The 14,562-nt window shown below is 34.8% G+C and overlaps 1 protein-coding gene across 1 annotated transcript in view; it reads left to right on the plus strand.

Annotated features, from left to right (window-relative positions):
* Positions 1–470: 470 nt before the first annotated feature.
* LOC118200498 (uncharacterized) overlaps positions 471–14,562 on the plus strand; it is a 31,086-nt gene continuing 16,994 nt past the window's right edge. Inside the window, exon 1 of the mRNA XM_085817910.1 lies at positions 471–708. The gene's annotated coding sequence lies outside the window, so the exon portion shown is untranslated. The remainder of the gene's footprint in view (positions 709–14,562) is intronic.

Genomic DNA, 14,562 nt, shown 5'->3' on the forward strand with positions numbered 1-14,562 from the left:
ATCGTGAACCTGATGTGACTATGACTGATGAACTGAAATCGTATACTGTATTCGGCTGTATGTTTGTCAGTAACTTTCGTATGTCTCTACGAGCACTAACAGTCGGTTTCTGTTAGTCATGAATCTTATAACTGCACTAAATCCACGTTCTACTAAATATGAAGTTACCGGAAAGCAATCAGGAATTCTTTTACAGTGACCCATAATGCAGAATATAAAACTGTTATATATTTTTGCAACTAGAATTTGTGGAACCCTCGTTCAAGCATTAGCTTCAGCTCTTTATTTATAAGTAATTGTTTAAAATTTTTGTATTTGTGCTGCTATGCGCCAGCACATCATCTGTGAGAATCGTCTGCGAGACTGTCTGGGCAGTTGCAAAGCGTTACCATGGTTACCAGTTTTTTCTTTAAAATTGTTATTGTTAAAAATAAATGAAAATAGTTCTTCTAAAGATTTGAAGTTGTGTCTTAATTGCTTATTCGGACAAAAATTTTTAAATAATAATTATATAAATTTCTCCTGTTACAGTTTGGATTCATATGAGAATGTGATCTGTTTGTGAAAGGGCACAGTAGCCAATCGGGAATAATCAAGTGAAGAACGTCTTCAAATCTTTGGCTGAGGGCAGAATGAAAAGCCGGCTAAGTGTAAAAAATAAGCAAGCAAATCTTCATCTCGTTGCTGCAATTTTGAAAGATTTGGAAGGTGAGAACATTATCCTTTTCCCTATAATTTGTTTTTATAGAAAATGTTTTGCAGTAAACGTATATATATATTGTACATTTAGATTTGATTAAATGTAATGATCACCTTATACCTCAGCAAATTGCTTTCGCTGAATTTGGAAAATACGTCAGTTATTTAAACTGTGTCATTTTCTAAACTGATTAAACTAAGCAGAAAATCAATGTATTTTATTTCCAGGAATAGCAACTTGAATTAAAGATTTCAAAAAACTCGATCCACTCATGCACATTTAGGTAACCAACAAATTTCCGTGCTGAGTAGTAAACTAATCTTCGTTTTCCCAAACAAAAAGTTAAATAATCTATCATTTTAGGTATTACTTCTTTAAACGCATGCACTATTGAGCCATTCAGGCTTTCTCTAAGAGTTTTCGCAATTAAATGTTAGCTATGAATGTACAAAAAAATGCATTCGTCATGGCTTGTGTTATGTATGCCAGAAAGCCTCGATATCATCCCTACCATTGCTGGAGCTCCAATCAAGGAGTAAATTGATAGAATATTACTCAAGGGTATAGCATTTACATCGATGATCTTTATAATTTAATTTTTCTTTCACCTTTTGTATTAGGTTCCAAACACTTGATAAATAAAAAATTCTTGGGATTATTTTTCTTTCACAAATCACGCTTAAGCTGAAAGCAAAGCTTCACTTCCTAGTAAATTTGACTTGTCAATCTGTACAGAAGCATCAGTTGTTTTCAAGTACTCAAACATAAAGAATTTTCTTCTCTCTGAATATAACTTAAAAGAGAAGGGCTATTTCATACAGGTATCCTGAAACAGAAAGTCAGAAGTGATGACGAAGTCATGTTGACACTGACTGCAAAACGCAATTCTCAGTAAAGAAAAAAAAAGTTTTAAATTTTAAAAAAATAGCCTTAAAACGTTGTGTGTGAAAAAATAGGTTTAATTTAGAAGACGCCATTACTCTAAGTATTTGTAATGTTTAAAAAGTTAATAATACGTATTTATTAATTAAAAATAATAGATAAAATACGCTGCGTTTTCTTAAAAGTTTTGGGTTTGTCTCCTTGTGCGTTTATTATTAAATCATGAAGAAAAAATATGATGTGTACATCACATGACTTCCTAGTACGGAATATTAAATTATACGCATTTTTTCTTGCATTTCATTTAAACTTATTGGATTGAATTAAAAATCTACATTGCCGACAGAGCATACACCACAATAGAATAAGTGCATTCTTTAAAATTCACTCTATTTGTTTACCATAGCGATATTCTGGCGCTACATTCACTTAACAGTATTATTTTTCGTTCATATTATAACACAGAATGCACAAAATTTATATCATTTAAAGAATTATCTAATCAAAAAAGAAATAGTTTTTCACAGACGATTGGGTGTTTCTCATTCAATTAATTCAGTTATCACTTCGCGACAAGGCAAAAATACATAAAAACTCAAAATATCTATATTAAAAATTACGAAGTAAATCTTAAACACTTATTTCCTCGAAAAAATTCCAGAAAGGATTAAGCATGATTTAATTCACAATAATAAATGAAGGCGTTATTTTTGTTGTTGCGAAGCTACGTTTCTCTAGATTGGCAACAAACCCACTACTTTGCTGTTTTAAATGTAAACAAGCAATGGCCGCCATCAAAAAGATTATTAGGCTTAGCGGCAGTTAAACAACTTTAAAATTGTTGATAATTCTAAAAGTATTGCATACACCCCCATAACACAAGACATCCTCAGGATATCCTATTTAAGTCGCAATGTCCCGGGAAACAGTTAGGATATCCTGAGGATGTTGATTCTCAGATATCCTGAGGACTTCTTAAGTGAACATCCTGAGGATGTCCTGTTCAAGTCGCAATCTCCCGGGATATGTGGAGATCTCCTGAGGATGTTGATTTTCAGATATCCTGAGGACTTCGTAAATCAACATCTTAGGGATGTCCTGTTCAGGTCGCAATGTCCCGGGATATATGAAGATCTCCTGGGGATGCTGTTTCTCAGATATCTTCAGGACTTTGTCGTTTATCATCCTGAGGATGCACATACTACTCCTGAATACTTCTGTCGTCAAACATACTAAGGATATTTATTCTCAGCCCAATATGAGATGAGAATTCAAAGCTTGAATGTGCTAATAAGAAAGCATACGCAACCTCTTTATTTTTCTTTTTAAGAATTGCTTTTTGAACTACATTTAGAAAATATATATATTTATATAGTATCGGGTTAAACTTTTTTTTTTGTTAATTTTAATCAGTCTATTCCTGACACTTGCAAATTTATGGCTGTAGGCAATCTGAAAGAAGCATTCAATGAATTAGCTATTCCTAAAATATTTCCTACATTTATAAATAAAATACGCGCAAACATTCGTATCCACATAATATACATTATTTATATAATTGCTTTCATATGCTATAAATTATTAAAATCATAGAACTAAATTGCTGATCAAACTTTAATCGATTATGTGTCCACATAAGAATTGAAGTATATATAAAAAAGTGAATGTTTTACAAATAATTCGTATGTTTAATTTCTTCGTAAGTTACTTTTTTTTCCTTAAAATCAAGTGCCCAATTTTTAAAATTTCAAAAGTATTTTAAAGCCATCTGTTTCTTCAATTACTTGTTAAAGGGCTAGTCAAGCACGCTAATGGTATCCTCCCTAGTGACTAGACCAAGTTGAAAGACAGACGGAGGGGTTATTCCTTAAATTCATTGAAAATACTGTACTTTTTATGGAAGCTGTGTAGTAAAAGTATAACCTTGTACAAACATGCAAATGAAATTATAAGAATCAAAATCTTACTCTATGGATGTTCTGCATATAGAAATTTAATTGTTATGCTTACACTTATTTTTGTTTTGTATATGTTGGCTGTAAGTAAAACTCAAAATATTTTCAAATTTTTGCTGTTGTTTCACAGTGCCTAACAAACAAATTATATGCACGTGTTTTCAGCCGTTTTTGAGTTTCATATTGAAAGTGTGTTTAAGAATAAATTCTAATTACTGCGTGATATGTTTTGTAAACATTATTTTAGATAGTTTGCTAATATCTTTGAACCCAAATAACATTATTTACGTTACAGGTTCGCTCAGAAACTCTTTCACGAAGACATTTATCATATAAATAACAGTTGGGCATGATGTTCTCTACATGCTTTAAGTAAATAATCCTTCAGGCCGCAGAGAATTAAGCCGCTAAACTATTGTAGTTCGAGAAGATTCAGATCGTGGGGAATGAACTGGCTGCATGAGATTTTTCATGTTTTTTTCCCTACGTATAGCGTATAAACAAGTCAATCTCTCTTAAAAAGGGAAAGTATTTAATGAAGACATTCCTTTCCTTTGTTAGACTGCCCTCGAGAGCTTTGCTACAGATCCTTAAGTCAGGCTAATCAATATGTATTCTTATTTTTAAATTTCTAATGGCTGGCATTAGGCTTTAGATGCAATACTAAGACCGGAAGTGGTGAGCACTTTATTATGGGGATAATAGATAGGCCAACGTTTCCTCCTATGAGGGAACAGACAATTTACATCCATGCCTTCTCCTGTATTCGAACCTGGGCCCTTCGGTACGGCAATTAGTCACTAACCAATTTCTCGTCTCTGCGGTCACTAATCAAAATTAATGTAGCATTTAGCTGCTCGGGAATATGCATTGCTGAACCATGCACTTAGCAAAACTTATTACTGAAAGGATTTAGATCCAAAAATCGTTCTATTAGCTAATTCTTGACATAGAAATAACTATACTTTGAAAGTGCAGACGGAAAAAAAATACTTTTTGATATCTTACACTACTATATTAGTGTAATGAATGATGTTTAGTGCTATGCAGTAATAAGTAACAAGATTTTTTTTTTAATCCACGAAATTTGAGTTTACAGACACAGTTAAGAACTAGTCTATACACGAGCTTTAACTTGCTTTAATTTGAATTTATAAATAGAAGAATGATTTTATTGGGTTAAAAAATTCATACAGTTTCTTCGTTCATTTTCATCTCTGGTAAGCTCTTTAATAAAGAGACTTAGTCTCTCAAAATGACTGAGGTAAGAAGTAACTTCCTTTTTACCTTTTTCTAATAGGAAAATGAAGTTTAAGAAAAGAAAGAAGTAACATTATGATCTTACTGTCTTGAAACCTCACTTTGCTATCTCTAGCTCTTTAGTCATACAAATATCCGGTCTTTGGTAAACAAAGGGCGAAAAATTATATCCAATGCTCTCCAATCTTGTACGTTATGCCGACAAGGTTGTAGGAAAAAATGTCACCCGGAAAAAAGGGAAACGGAAAGAATGTCCCCGGAAAATAAGGAACGGAAAAAATGTCCCCCTTCGTTTGCAATGGGAAATATAAGGCATGTTTAGAAAGATCGCCAAGCTGGGTGATAAAAGTTTTATCTCAACAACCGTAACTTCGGATGACCGGAAACATGTGCGAGTAGAAGCAAGAAGTGTTGGCTGCTTGTTTCTTCCATGGAGCCTACCTCCATGGTTTCTTCGTTCAGGTTAAAAATAGAGGGTTGTTTAAGAGCGGAAAGCTTTCGCGATGGAAGCCAGGGGGAAAGGCGGGTTGTCCAGCGTCGGTCATTGTCAGGTCTTTAGTAATTACTCTCCTGGCACCGCATGTAGTTATAGCCTTAAGCTGCGGTTTAGTGAAACATTTATTGACGCACAACAGAAAACGAATTCATCCTGAGCTTTGGTATAAGAAACAATTGTAGATGCAATTTCAAGTTTGCGATAAGAATAGTACTAAATTTTTTAGCTAATTAATTTTCGCATGATTTTTTTTCTCATTTGATTTTAATTAAAAGTAACGTATCTGCACAGGAAACAATTGTTTAATTTTGCACTTAAGTTTTAAAACAAGAATGCCACAGTTATTAAAATTAAGAGGTTTATTTCAAAATTATTAGTCCCTGAGGGACTATTGTTTTCATTTTGCGATTTTGCGTCGAATCACTTTGAATGTCCGTTTCACTTTTCAAACTGTTGCAACTAAATATTGTGATAAAACAACGGTACCTAGAACCATCGAGTTTCGAATGACGTAATCCTACTGTGAATATGGGCAACTGTTTTATTATCGATTTCATATTTTGTAAAACGTTAACGAATTTTTGATTAACAAACTCAAGAATTTCAAAGCGAGCCATAGCAACGTTATACAGAAAAAACATTTTTATCTCCAGCGCGTGAGACTGAATCGGAAATTCTAAAAATGTGCTCAATTTAAAATTATTTTGCGATACTGCTCTTGAAATGAATTTTATGGTTTGCGAAGAATATGATATTTAATAAATAAAGGTAACACACAAAATGTTAAAAAAAAGGCCCCTTTGGACGTAATTCAAAATCTGAAAACTTTCAGATTTTTTATTTTACTAAAATTTTAAAATCTAATTAAAATGGATCCTATAACCACGCGATATATGGAAACTTTTCTTATTAGAAATAATTACGAGTTATTAATTGCATTAATATAATATTGTGTGTGATTCTGTTGAAGTTATAAAAAGTAAAGGAATTTTAATAACGAATATAGTGTTTTAATAAACAAACCCGAAAATTTTCGCGATTACACTTTCTACAACGGCCCATTAGCGGCTGAGCGGTAAAGTCACTGAACACTGGTAGTTCCGTTCAGGGCTTTAAATTGAATATATGTTCCTTGGAGATGGTATATGGAAAATTTTTTATTATAAATAATTATGAATTATTAATTGCATTAATATATATATTGATACAATTTTGTGTGTGATTATATTGAAGTTTACAAAAAATATAGGAATTTTAATAACGAATCTACTGTTTGAATAATAAATGCGAAAATTTTCGCGATTGCACTTTATACAACGGCACATTAGCGGCTGAGCGGTAAAGTCACGGAACACTGGTAGTTCGGTCAAACTTTCGATTCCCGGCGAACGGTCTGGCTGTATGGGTGTTTTCGTTATTTTCTGTCTGTGTAACGCGTATGCAGTATCTTCTGCGTGCATACGTGAATAAAGCGGGCGCTAAACCGCTGAACACTGGTAGTTCGGTCCAACTTTCGAATCCCGGCGAGCGGGCTGGCTGCATGAGTGTTTCCGTGATTTTCCACATATGCATAATGTATGCAGTATCTTCTGGATGCATACCTGAATATAGCGGGCGCAGTCCGCGCAAAACCGTTGAACACTGGTAGTTGGGTCAAACTTTCGAAGCCCCTGCGAGCGGGCTGAATGCATGGGTGTTTTCGTGATTTTCTGCATGTGTATCGTGTATGCAGTGACTTCTGGATGCATATGTGAATAAAGCGGTCGCAGCCCGCGCAAAACCGATGAACACTGGTAGTTCGGTTCAACTTTCGATCCCGGCGAACGGGCTGACTCCATGGGTGTTTTCTTCATTTTACGCATGTGTATCGTTTATGCACTATCTTCTGCATGCATACCTGAATAAAGCGGGCACAGCACGCGCAAAACCGCTGAAAAATGGTAGTTCGGTCCAGCTTTCGAATCCCGGACGGCGGGCTGGCTGGAGGGGTGTATTCTTGATTTTACGCATGTGTAACGTGTATGCAGTATCTTATGCCTTCATACCAAAATAAAGCGGGATCAGTTCAGGTAAAATCGATGTAAACCGGTAGTTCGGTCCAACTTTCAAATCCCGGTGAACGGCCTTTCTGCATGGATGTTTTGGGGATATTCCGCATGTGTATAGTTCATGCAGTATTTTCTGGATTCCTAGGTGAATAAAGAGGGCGCAGCCCGCTGAACATTGGTAGTTAGGTCTAACTTTCGTATACCCGCGAATGGGCTGGCTGTATGGGTGGTTTCGTAATTTTAGGCATATGTATCGCATATGCAGTATATTCTGGTCGCATACGTGAATAAAGCGGGCGCAGCCCACCCAAATCCGCAGAACACTGGTAATTCGGTCCAACTTTCGAATCCCGGTGAGCGGGATGATTGCATGGGTGTTTTCGTGATTTTCCGCATGTGTATCGTGTATGCAGCGTCTTCAGGATGCATATGTGAATAAAGCGGGCGCAGCGTGCGCAAAACCTCAGAACACTGGTAGTTCGATCCCGGCGATCTATCTACTCTTGGAATAATAAACCAGAAAATATTCGTGATTATATTTCGTACAATGGCCCATTAGCGGCTGAGTCGCTGAACACTGGTAGTTCGGTCCAACTTTCGAATCCAGGCCCATGGACTGCCTGCATGGATGTTTTCGTGCTTTTCCACACGTATATCGTGTATGCAGGATATTGGGGACGCATACTTTAATAAAGCGGGCGCAGCCAGCGCAAAAGCACCGAACACTGGTAGTTTGGACCAACTTTCGAATCCCGGCGAGCGGGCTGGCAGCATGGGTGTTTTCGTGATTTTACGCAAGTGTATCGTGTATGGAGTATCTTCTGGATGAATATGTGAATATAGCGGGCGCAGCCCGCGCAAAATGCTGAAAACTGGTAGTTCGGTCCAACTTTCGAATAACGGCGAACGGGCTGACTACATGTGTGTTTTCGAGATTTTCTGCATTTCTAACGTTTATGAAGTATCCTGTGGATGCATACGTGAATAAGCCGGCGCAGAACACTGGTAGTTCCATCCAAATTTCGAAAACTGTCAAATAGGCTGGCTGCATGGGTGTTTTCGTGATTTTACACATGTGTATCGAGTACGCAGTATCTTCTCCGTGCATATGTGAATAAAGCGGGCGCAGCTCAAATCCGCTGAACACTGGTAGTTCGGTCCAACTTTCTAATTCCGTCGAACGGGCTGGCTACATGGGTGTTTTCTTGCTTTTACGCATGTGTATCGTTTATGCAGTATCTTCTCCATGCATATACGAAGAAAGCGGGCTCAGCCCGCGCAAAACCGCTGAATACTGGTAGTTCGGTCCAACTTTTGAATACCGGCGAAATTACAATGGGAACTCATGAACATTGAACAATGAAAAGCGGGCTTGCCCGGTAGTAGAAATTAACACTTGTACCGAGCATTATCTCTTTAAGATGACCACTTCCACCAAAGACCAAAAGAATTAGAAACGGGGATGATCGTATTAGAGAGGATTTAATGCATTTTACAATACACCAATGCGTAACCTACCCAGAGCCGGACCATCTAGTAGCCCATAAACGATTGGCGACCATCTCCTTAAGACGATCACTTTCAAAAGTGACAGGCATTTCTATAGGTATAAACAAACACTTGCACTGAATATCATCTTTCTAGGGTGGTGATCTTCACAGAATACCAAAAATCAACTAGAAACATGAATGGATTAGGATTATTCAATTATGGCAAAGCGCACGAGGGCTATCTAGCTAAAGGGAGGGATGCCTTCGTGGAGAACTTTCTAAGGGAAACTGGCTCGTATACATATTACACATGGGGGAAACCACGAAAGTACCCATGCAGCCAGCCCGTTCGCGGGATTGGAATCTCGGACCGAACTACCAGTGTTCAGCGTCTTTACCGCTCGGCCGCTGATAGGCTGAAATCTGATGGATGGCTGATGGATATCTTAGAAAGGATTTTTACTTATAGTAGTTATATTAATTACAATTACGTGTAGAGCTCATGGAAACTTAAAAGCGGCCGAGCGGTTAAGTTGCTGAATACCCTGGTTGTTATATCTGGGTTCGATTCCTAGCAAAGCAGCGTTTCGTGGTTTTTTCCCTACATAACGTGGTTACGAACTAGTTTTCCTTAGGAAGCTCTCCACGAAGGCAACCATTCTCTTGGCAGATACCTTTCGTGCGCTTTGTTATAGTCAAGTAAACCAAACCAAATTAAAGAAGCTTATTCATTCTACTCTCCAAATTGAGCTCCAAATAAGTCATACGTGGGAGCTTTTCGTATTCATAACGTAAAACGTATCAAAACGGAAAATTAAATAACTTTATTTATTTAATTTGGTTATCTAGAATTCCAGTTTTTAATTTATCTCTTGTTTCCAAAAATCTGAGCATGAATAATTATGTAATAAAGCATAGACAGATAACTTTGAAATTCAGAGAATAACTTAAATGACCTTTGACCACTAGCAGCCGAGAGGTAAAAATTGTTGAATATTGGTAGTTCGACTGGCACTCAAACCATGGCGGATGTGCTGCTTACCAGGAAATTTTCGTGTTTTTCTCCATGTGTAACATAAGTACGAGTCAGTTTCTATCAGACGTATGAAATAATTTTTGTCACCTACTCTCTATAAACAGTCCTCCATGAAGGCATCCATATTCAATTCGGCAGATAATCTTATGGTACTTTGCCATAACCTAAATAATCTGTTTTGATGATCATGCTAATCTTTTCTCATACTGAAGCCTGTGATGCTTTAATTAATGTTTTATTTATCATAAACTGTGTTGACTGCTTTAAATTAACCAAATCAGGATTTTTTTCTGTTAGATTTCCTTTTTGAAATTTTTGACATAATTTTAGAAGCCTAAATATGTCAAATCGTTTTAGTAAGACATATTATTTGTAGCTGTTTTACATATAAGTACAGAGAATCTCATGACGGCGAACTCTAAAAGTGTTTCCTACAACATAAATAAACAGGCTTTTATACATTTGCCTCTCTAATGCAACCATCTATATAAGTGGCCTAAAAATCGCTTGAAGCCGCCGTTAGTGGTCGCATTAGAAAAGTCTCATTATATTTGCATTTTTGTGGCATTTAATAATTTCAGTTACATGTCTGCCTTATAAATTATAATATTGATTTTTCAAGGTCGTGTAACAACTTTCAATATAAATTAGAATAGTAATAATCTTTTACATTCCATTCGGATTATTGTATTTGTATGAAAGCTTTGAATCAATTGTTGATCATTATTTTGTACGTATGCTGTTACAAAAATTTAAAAATTCTTAATTATGATATTTTCCAATATTCGGGCTTTAAATGCCCAAGTTATTTAATTTTATGCCAAGATTTAAACTTTGTGCATTTACAATAAGAAGATCTTAATTCTGGAACTTTTTAACATCTGAGGCTGGTTAAAACTGGTTGAAATGTGTTGCAGTCGCAGTTCGTATGCAAAACCATTCTCGCACTGATTTGTTTTATGCTTAATTTATAGCAATTTCCCTAAGTAACCAAATTTTAGATTTATATCATTTTTTTAAAATTGTGAAAATAAACAAAAATAAAGGAGAAAATTTTTCTTTCTTACATTATAATTATTTTCAGTTCATCTTTTATGATAATTAGTGTATTTTTCAATTTTCCTCAACTGTCAAATCTTGTTGTATTTCTAAATATCTTTAGATTATTTACAGTCCCTGCAACCTGTCCTTAAACTCTAAAATAGTTATTAGAAGAATTATTAGAAGCATTTGATGTAATTAATGATCTACTTCGCCCATAGATTCGAAAATTTAGAATTTTCAATATTGTTGCAAGCACTTGAGCAGAAAATTCGCCTTTTCTAGCAAATTGCAAATTTTAAAATTCAAAAAATTCAACTCCATCAATCCAATTTTCAGACTCAATTAAAGGCACTGAAGTTATTTAACATTTAAGAACTCTCGGTGATTTAGAACTCCCCGGAATTTGTACTCAAGAAATGATTTCAAAAATGCTCTTCTACATCTATTAATAATTTTTCTATCCCTTGAATAGCTAGTACCTACTGCATTTTCTCCTCATTTCTTCTTTGGTGGTTATTTTAATCATGGCAAAGCACGGGAACTTTTGATTCATGGGTTCTCACTTAGTTTTAAATTATACCTTTAATCAAATATTTGCCTAATGAAACACTTTCGTATTTGTATTCAAATACAAAAGCGGGCAATGCTACGAAATCTGCTTATTAGGATTTATTTCATTCATAATTAATAACTGCCAAGAATACATTATAATTGAAAATATTCCACCATAAATGGCTAAAATTTTAAACCATGAAAATAGATAGGACTAGGATATTTTCAACTAAGTTTCGCATCATGAATCTTGTCTTACCAGTAGACGTTATTAATGATGCAACTTTACAAATATATGTTAACCTTTAAGCGTATAATTCAGTTGTTTCATAGAAAAACTTGATTTTTAATGAAATAACTAGCCAATCGGTTAAAGTATGTAATTGATAAATAATTTCACACTTTAATTAGTTATGCTATAACTAACAAATTATAGACCGGCAAAGTGAAAAATAAACAATTTGAGATTAAAAGAGGTTCGTTATTTGATAAATTAACTAATGGTAAGCGGAAAATTCTCTCCAAAAATATATTTCATTAAGACACAATAACACGCCGAATAAATACTAATTCAGAAGTCAAACAACAAAAATCAGCGTTATATTTACAAAATTTTTCACAGAACTAGTTTCGATGGTTTTACCGAACCACCATCCTCAGCTGCAAAACCGCGAATGAACAAGATAGGAAATAATGATTAGATAAGATAAGAAAGCCTGGACAAGAATAAGCAAGTGGCGCCATCTGTTGGTGAAACCAGAACTAAAACATAATTTCTTTAAAGGCCGAAAGCAAATTTGGATTGCAATTAGGATCGTTAACTAGAACAGAAAGATTTTTATGAATGTGAAATGCCTCTAGAAAATCCAGTTCTCCAATGGAAGATGTTTTTTGAATAATTTTGGCAGCAGAAAAATTGAAAGTGTGATTTTCGGACCAACAATGTTGAGCAACAGAAGACTTCTGTGTTTCCTTTTTTCTAACATATGCCTCATGTTCCTTGACGCGAAATTTTAAGGCTCTCTTAGTTTGGCCAATGTAAATTAAACCACACTGGCAAGGAATCCTATAAATACCCCAGGAATTCATCCGGAATGGGGTCCTTGAGTATCTAACTCGGAATTTTATTGATGGGAGAATAAACAACCCGAAAGTTAAATTTCTGCAAAATATGTGCAACTTTGTAGCTAATTGATGGAAAGAAGGGAATGACAACAGAATTTTTATAATTTCCTAAAACAAGAGTGTGCCTTTTAGTGTGTTGAGATGAGAATTTTTTAACTGCTTGATTAATAATGTTGGGTGAAAAGCCCCTGTCAATAGCTATTGCTTTTAAATAATTTAGTTCTTCATCAAGGGCTAATTTGGAGGAGCAAACTTGAAGAGCACGGAAAACATAGGAATAAAATTAAGCTAACTTTTGTTTAGTCGGATGACATGATTTAAAGTGTGGTGGAAGGCAAACCGATGAAGGTTTACGGTAAACCGTAGTACTGAAGTTGGATGTGTTACGTGTGACCAGAATGTCGAGAAACGGAAGGGAATTGCAAGTCTCAAGTTCAAAAGTGAACTGAATAGCAGGATCAATAGAATTCATTGTTGAAAGAACTTTATTTATATCATCTTTATTTAAATCCTTTAAAGAAATTATGTTTTAGTTCTGGTTTCACCAACAGATGGCGCCACTTGCTTATTCTTGTCCAGGCTTTCTTATCTTATCTAATCATTATTTCCTATCTTGTTCATTTGCGGTTTTGCAGGTGAGGATGGTGGTTCGGTAAAACCATCGAAACTAGTTCTGTGAAAAATTTTGTAAATATAACGCTGATTTTTGTTGTTTGACTTCTGAATTAATATATTTCATATTACGAATAGAATAATTTATAAATAATAAAGAAAAACAGAACATATAATATTATTGCTACATTAGTTAGCGGCTTTCCCGTGCCATCTTTATTAACAATTCGTCATTTACTAACGCTTTAACACCATCTTTACTTACGATTAGGCATTTACTAACAATTTTACGAAGGGTCTTTTCTAATCCTTTAACGATTAGGAAATCGTTATTCTATAAAATTACTAGTTAAAGTGTAGAATCCAATAACTTTATGTACTCTATATTACAACAGTTACTCTATATTTCTTTGAAATGCATACAATTTTACTACTAAACTCAGACCTTTCTCGTTTAAGTTTTCCCTGTTTTTAAAGTAGCATTTTTCTTACAAACTTCATCACACGCTGAGATTTAGAGCCAGTCAGGCTTACCATAAAAAATCCATAAAACTCTGTCTATTACAGAAAGAAATAAAATATAAGGCTTTTGAAATGCAAAGGAATTCACGTAGAAAAAATATAATGCAATGGAATTAGATTTCATTTAAGAAAGAAAGACACAATAAATTATTTAATTATATTAACAATGCAGTGCAGATGCAACAACAGACTACGAAAAAGCAATTAATTTCAGTACAGTAACATTATAATTAACTTAAGCTTTGATGGTAACAAAAGTTTAAATTAATTACAGTACAATGTGTAATAACAAAATAAGTTAACGTGTTCAATCAACGAGCACCAATTCTATTTAAGTGTACAAAATAATTCATGTATACTTTTAAAATTATCACTGCAGGAAAAGAACAAGTTTTATACTGTTTTAAGTTAAGCAATACTCGCTCTTAGCGGAATTATACAAATCGACTATTTTAGTAAGTTCTGATATACTAAGTTTCTAAGCTGATTTACTAAGACTTGGAATGATGCTCAAGGCCTGCGCTAGACGTTTTGCCGCACGGTGCCTGCTTTAGAACTTCAAAATTCTGCCGCCCAGCTCTTTCCAAAGTTCTAAAAATTTTGCGTTCTCTCAATTCTGCCGCCCGGTGCGGCCGCGCCGACTACATATGCTCTGGCACCGGCCCTGATGATACTAGGAATGACTAGGAAACGATAATTCAGATAATACTTATTATCTGAATTGCCATTTCCTCATAAACATGATGCTTATTAAAAATTGCAGATGTTTTAATTAATAACAACCTTAAAAACTGGTTAGTAGCTTTAATTTTGACTCCATACACTTCAACAATTAAAAAA

This window comes from Stegodyphus dumicola, chromosome 6 (genome assembly GCF_044657685.1).
Source record: "Stegodyphus dumicola isolate Sdum_Otavi_A_Nest chromosome 6, ASM4465768v1".
In the NCBI taxonomy this organism is placed as follows: domain Eukaryota; kingdom Metazoa; phylum Arthropoda; class Arachnida; order Araneae; family Eresidae; genus Stegodyphus; species Stegodyphus dumicola.